At 35.9% G+C, this 7,500-nt stretch overlaps 1 protein-coding gene across 3 annotated transcripts in view; it reads right to left on the bottom strand.

Annotated features, from left to right (window-relative positions):
• LOC115210211 overlaps window positions 1-7,500 on the bottom strand; it is a 49,626-nt gene that overhangs the window by 41,592 nt on the left and 534 nt on the right. The window lies entirely within an intron of this gene.

Genomic DNA, 7,500 nt, shown 5'->3' with positions numbered 1-7,500 from the left:
CTCAACCTGGAGAGACTCCCTGATCCCCAAACTACATATACTATTGTAAAGTCAATATAGAGACTTTCAATGGGACCCCATTTCGGCCGCTTGTACTCGTGATCGTACTCTTTCGGTCATCACCCAACATTCACAGCCATAGATGAAGATATGTCCAAAAGCCGAAATGAAAATAACAATTTTGGCTATATATATATATATGAGGAAAACAGAGAATTAACACATCCAAGTGGGTGGGGGATATGTGGTTTTTGAACGCACCAAAAATATCTCATTGGATATACTCTCCTTTGCAACTGTCGGCGCTGCCACTACCACGCTGAACAATCAGCAGACGTAGGAAATACATCTATGTAATAAATTAAGCCTGTGGGTGCGCTCAGCAGCACCACATGAGAGAAATCTACATGAAAGAAATGACATGGTAAGTGGTGGGGGATTGGCTGAAGCTGTTAAATGTAGCATTCTTGGCTAGGCGAACACTACGCTGCTCATCGTTTTCCATTGCTCTTGCAGTAGCTGTACATGTAGCAGTTTGTGATTGTCTAATTGAAGTCTCATGTGACGATTCAGTTTCTTTCCTTCTTTTCAATTTCTCTGCTACCACCGTTTTTCGACTAATGAAGAATCTCTTCTTTGGAGACATTATCTCAAGAAATATAGCGTAATAAACTAAAATGACAATTGTACGTTAATAATGAAATATCAATAAAGAAAGGTAAATAATATCAATATCTTAGCAAATTTTAAGAAAAGTTACTTCGCAAAGAGTTACATACCTTCTCCACACTAATTGTACTTACCCCAGGGAAAGGGAGTTTTCTGAGCCCAGAGGCCCCATTACTCATTATGTGAAAATTTTTAAGAGTCTAAAACCAACTCTGGAACATAAGAAATGTTTGTTCCCACTTTGAAGAAAATCAGTTGCGAACTTCAGAAGTTATGCGGGTTTATACACACACACACACACACACTGAGTTTTATATATGTAGATAAATGTTTAAGTGAAGTTGAAGGCTTTTGTGTGTTTTTCAATGACTAACTCATGTTTTGCACACTGCAATCACAGAAATTATATAGGTACGCATTGAAGTGCACAAATAAACATTGGAATATTCATATCATAATTGGTCTTCAAAATATTTCCATAATTACGACGCTATCTTGCAAGCAAAGCACCAAGTCTCCCAACAAACGTTTCCTCGTTATTGAAATTGGATAATCACATGTTAATCAAATTTAATGAAATTAATTTTTGGAGGTCCGCACAATGAAACAATTTCATTTCATTTAGATACTCGAATTTGAAGCCTGAATCTATTATACACACACACACACACACACACACACACACACACACACACACACACACACACATACACAAACACACACACACACACACACACACATACATACACACACACACATATATATATATATATATATATTCGTGAAAAGCGAATACACACACACAGGTCTATTTTCTGTAAGAAGATATCTATCTATCTATCTATCTATCTATCTGTCTATCTATCTGTCTGATAGATAGATATCTTCTTATATAAAATAGACCAGTGCGTGTGTTTGTGTGTGTGTGTATATGTGTGTGTGTGTGTGCGTGCGAGTGTGTGTGTATGTGTGTGTGTGTGTTCGCTTTACACGCGAAAACGGCTGCTTGAAGTGGTTCCATACATGAATAATTTGACCTCGGATACATAAGAGGGTTTTCAGTTTATTTTTTTACTAAAAATAAATTATATTGTTTTCTATATATGACTCAATGTCAAATTCTGGTATGGACGTAGCAACAGCGAAATTTTCTGCTTTCATTTGCAAAACCTCTCACTCTGTTTTAACGTTTTCATTTCAAGTTTTAATTTTCTATTTGCAAACAACTACGATAAATTACTGACAGAAATATTTGTTAAGTTCACAAATTTAAATATTTTGGACAAGATAGTTTTTAACGAACTTTTATTTATACGATTTTTTTCATTTCAGGTTTATTTCATTCATTGTTTGTAATGTTCTCTCTCTCTCTCACTCTATCTCTCTTACTCTCACACACAGATATACACTTACACACACATTGTTTCTCTAATATAAGCACACATACACTCCAGGTTTGATTTCGTTATCACACAAATATCACGTTAGAATTTTGCAATTCAACATGGGGTGTCCAAAAAAATATGGGCATTCTTTTCCTTGAACATGCACACTTCGTCAATTTCCGTAATTTTTTTATTTATCTACCTTTTGCGCGCTGTGTTCAGCTCTATGTATTTGTAGTCAGTCACACATGCACACGCGTGTTTTTGTATGTACGTTTGTATACATATATGTGTGGGAGACAGAGACAGAGAGAGTGAGTGAAGGGTCTATTGTCATGTATACGTACATACATAAATACATGTGCATACATCTTTTTTGTATGTATGTGTGCGTGTGTGGGACATAAAGAGAGAGAGAGAGAGATGTCTAAGTGGAATTCCCTCTCTCCCTCTCTTTATCTCTATCTCTATCTCTTTATCTATATCTCTCTCATACACATACACACACGCTCACATACATACAAAAAGATGTATGCATATTTATTTATGTATGTACATATGCATGACAACACACCTTCTCTCTATCTCTCTCACACGTCCATTTCAATTTCATCTGATGTTTGATACTGTATGTATATGTGTGTTTGCGTGTGTATACGTGTGTGTGTATGTGTGTGCGCGCATGCGTGGGGCGTTCCACAATCGCCATTTATTTCAATCACTCTTGTGAAGATTTTCACGTAACTCATTTTTTTTTATTTAATCCCCATTTTAATTTTCAAAGAAATTTTCCGAGAACAATGTTCGCACTCTCTACAAGGGGAGTCGGGGTAGATGAAGATGATCAGTATTCTACAGTGAAGCACAGATGAGCACAAGTAGCCAGAGACAATGTTGAATTCTGCAACTCTGTTATTAAGTATGTTTGCAAATATATTAAGTATGTTTGTAAATATATAAACAGAGGTTTAGATACTGCAGCATACACTCTTATGCAGAACGGCAGTCAGCAGATAAATAGAAATGACTAGGATGCACAGTATGACACAGGAAGATGCATTATTACCAATGAGGCTTTTTAGCGCATCTTCAATTTTCCCATTCATGAGAGACACCTAGCCATCATCCATCTGAGTGTCCACCTTGATAATGGTCACAGGATTATCGTTACAAAAAAAAACAGCCTTGCAACAAGCGCTTTTTCCAAAATATACTACGCTTACTGTCTTTTTTAAGTCGTGTCAAGTAGATGAAGATGCAAGAAAACGCTTTTACCCACAATTACTTAAGTATTACACCTGGAGAAACAATAAATGACGCAAGAGGAAACACGGGGCCGACGCTCGTGTAAGAGTTTGCAGTGTTCCTCCAAGCCAAGCAGAATGCTACTACTTACAGCTCCTTTTGCAGGAAGTACGTGGTCCCAAATCATTCCAAGATTCGAGGAGGGTAAATGGTCATATGTGTGAAACGTATAAGGAAGCATGCTATCAACTAGGTTTTTTTAGAAAATGATGAGCATTAGGACCTTGCATTGACTGAAGCATCAATTTTAGATTCTCCGAGGAAACTCCATAATTGTTTTGCAATTATACTGAACATGTGTTAACTTGGCAGTCCTCTACAGCTTTGAATGAAACATCGTGGGGACATGGCTGAGAACTTAAAGTGCGTAGTACAATAGGTAAACCCAGATATCACTATTCAGTTCACTGAAGCCATTTTTAACCAAGCAGAGATTGAAATTGAAGATCAAGCTTTGGCCATGGGAGGCAAAAGTTTGCAAGAGTCTTGCTCTGGACTGCCAAAAATAAACGGTCAAATTAGTTATTTAACATAGCAAGAAAGACAAAGTATGACACCACAAACTTGGCTGCATTTTTTAATGAACTTGAACCTAAAATTCTTCAAGAACTTTTTTCTGAAGATAGGAGTCCTAATAATGCTTCTAAGAAATTTAGATCCTCCTAAGTTATGCAATGGAACAAGGTTGATTGTAAAACATTATCACCTAATGTGATAGAAGCTACCATCATCACTGGATATGCCTCTGGGAAAGAGATTTTCATTCCAAGAATTCCAATCAAACCAGCAGACATGCCATTTGAGTTCAAACAAACGCAATCCCCAGTGCGGCTTTGCTTCGCAATGTCAATTAATAAAACTTAAGGTCAGACTTTGAAATCCACTGGCTTGCATCTAATTGAGCCTTGCTTTTCTCATGGTCAACGTTATGTTGGTTGCTCCAGGGTTGGTAGTTTGTAAGACTTATTTGTCTATGCTCCAAACCAGAAAACAAAGAATCTTGTTTACCCAGAAGCGATTATGTAATTTCCTTCAACATATGTGGTAGAATTTATCTCCCTTCATAAAAGTGGTAAATTTTGTATTTTTGCTTTTTATTATTACTATTTTTTTTTTTTGTTGTATTATGAATTCAGAATTGATTTCCCAATTGAAGAATAAATTAAATTTAGAATAACACATTTCTATACAACATATTTTGCTTTTTTCTTCCAATATATAAGGAACAGTTACATTCCCGGGCAACGTGTGTGTGTGCGTGCGTATGTATGTATGTATGTATGTATGTATGTATGTATGTATGTATGTATGTATGTATGTATGTATGTATGTATGTATGTATGTATTGAAAACTGATATACAAAGAAAAATAGAAGCATTAACTCCAGTATAATAGTGGTACTGGACAAGGTAGAAAATTCTTTACATACTGAATTAAATGTCAACTTTGTTTTTATCCTTCTGAGGTTAATTAAATAATTGCCAGCAAAGAACTGTGGCGATTTATTCGACCGTACCATTTTCCATCTAGCTCAATACTTTTCCAAGGTTATAAATCTACATCTACTCAGGTATAATTGAAAAGTTTAATGCTTAGCATCCGATGATATTAATTGAAATTTTATTGTCAGTCCCTTATTTTATACAACATTCGTAAAGTAATACGATGTTATTGCTTTTGTCGAATAATTAGTTCGAATAATAATTTAAAGCTGAAATTGAAGGTGAGTCGGCCACTCTGTTCGCTGAGAACTCACTCTATAACTGTTACTCACACCTAAATATGGGTAAAGAACAATACTCTATGTTTTGAAAGATAAAAAATCGTCGGTGCAGACGGATTATTAATTATCAAGTAACTGAATGACCAGCAAAAGGCTTATCAAACAACATTGCAAGCATAATTTTTTCCCTAAAACTTTTAGTTAAACTCGTTTAATACTAATGACCAGGTTTATCGTCAAATATTTCGTTTCGGGTTAAAGAATGAAAGACCTGACAACACATGGATTCAACTGATGACATGACCATCCAGCAACATAACGTCATAAATATATTTCTTTACTACCCGCAAGGAGCTAAACATAGAGGGGACAAACAAGGACAGACAAACGGATTAAGTCGATTACATCGACCCCAGTACGTAACTGGAACTTAATTTATCGATCCCGAAAGGATGAAAGCCAAAGTCGACCTCGGCGGAACTTGAACTCAGAACGTAACGGCAGACGAGATACGGCTACGCATTTCGCTCGGCGTGCTAACGTTTCTGCCAGCTCGCCGCCTTAAAATCATAAAGATCAAAACTTCCAGCCAAACTTTGAAAACGGTTTCGTGAATTTTCTTGATTTGTTAAAGTAATCACAACTATTATCTTTTTGGCTTCCTTTTTTTTTACCAATGGCTGCAAAAAGTTACTAATATCCACATTCACAGACAGCTCTGGTATGTAAAGGGTTATGAGTAAAAGATTGAAGTAATGCCTCAAAGTTATTTATTGTCTATTTTATTATCATATTATGATGTGTAATTGATCACGTACATATCAAACACACTCTCAGTTATACATCATACAGCGGTCATATACACTTTAACGGAACTCATTAGCACATTATTTTTGCCATCAAACTTATAGCAAATCAAATTTGAGTAGAAATTCTATAAAGAAATAAATTAAAATCACACCAGTATCAGTGATGGTTCCTTTCCTGAAGGATGATTTATCTGTTCTCCATTGCAGAAAAATTTTTTTCGGATTTGGACCACTCCTTAACGATTGTCACTTACGGTGGTCATAACTTAACACTGAATGTATTGTTGTATCACGATTTCTGAAGAACTACTTAAAACAGAACTTAGTTGGCGGCGATCTTTCGTCTCTAGTAGACCTTTCCGTCGATTTCCGTAAAAATTTTTTTTTTTTACTTTTGAAGTAATATACATACATATACACATACGCCAAGTAAAAAATTTCAGTTATCTCTTTCTTTCACACATTACTCTGTCTCTTCACACACACTAACAGAAGCACTTCACTTACACAACATACTGTCTGTCTCCCACACCCCATCAAACACACACACACACATATACATCAATGCTCCCATGCACGGTAACTTCAAAAGAACTTCCCTCGTCATACAATCGCTTTCTCTTAGTCTCTTTCGCTCTCATTACTTCAAAAGTTCCCGCAAGCCCATATGTAAAAAAAAGATTTTTTTACGGAAATCGACGGAAAGGTCTACTAGAGACGAAAGATCGCCTAGTTGGCTTGAACTGATAGAACTAAAAGTTACAAACCGAATATTCATGACTTACGAAGTGATATCAGTGACATGAGTGAAGAGAAATAATTTTTAGCCGAAATTGAAGCTAAGTCGGCAACTCTGTTCGCTGAGGACTCGCTCTATAACTGTTACCCATACCTAAATATGGGTAAAGAATAATACTCAATGTTTTGAAAGATAAAAAATTTATTGAGAAATGAGAACTGAGAAGTTCATGCCTTTTCTTAAGTTATCAGCAAACATAATTGAAGCAAACTCACTTCACTGATAACGTTAAGAAACATACTTAAGGGAAAAAGTAGACAAATATGTACGTTTTGATCTGTTAGATCTCGTCAGTGTTATACAATGCTGGTGCCCCACCTTAAGTTTTTTCCACTTTTTTAACCTTTTTACTTGAGTTCTTTTACATGTAATTATTGCCCTCACCAAAAGTGTATCTAAAATCTTTTACTGTATGTAAAAGATTTAAATTCTAATCTGCAGACAAAGTGATAAGATCAAAATGCTGAAACATGCGTACATAGTTGACCCCTAACTGCAACAAAAATCAGTGTCCTTTCCCTGACATGTAAATGAAGATGAGAAATTTATACTTAATTTCGTGAAATTATCTCACCTTGTCCTTGAGAGTCACTAACATGCACAGCTTAGCTTTTGTTTCCAGTTTACCAGGGGGAAAATGTCTTCAAATTAACATTTTTACACACATATATATGTGTACGTGCACATATGCACGCATACATGCAGACGCACAATCATGCACACGCACATGCCCCCCCACACACACACAAACTCAGACATATACACACAAAGATTGAGAGATGGGAAGATAGGAAACGGAAAAAAGCTAG

Source organism: Octopus sinensis, linkage group LG1 (genome assembly GCF_006345805.1).
Source record: "Octopus sinensis linkage group LG1, ASM634580v1, whole genome shotgun sequence".
Lineage (NCBI taxonomy): Eukaryota > Metazoa > Mollusca > Cephalopoda > Octopoda > Octopodidae > Octopus > Octopus sinensis.
Note: the sequence above shows the minus strand (reverse complement) of the source record. Positions and strands in the feature narration are given on the sequence as shown.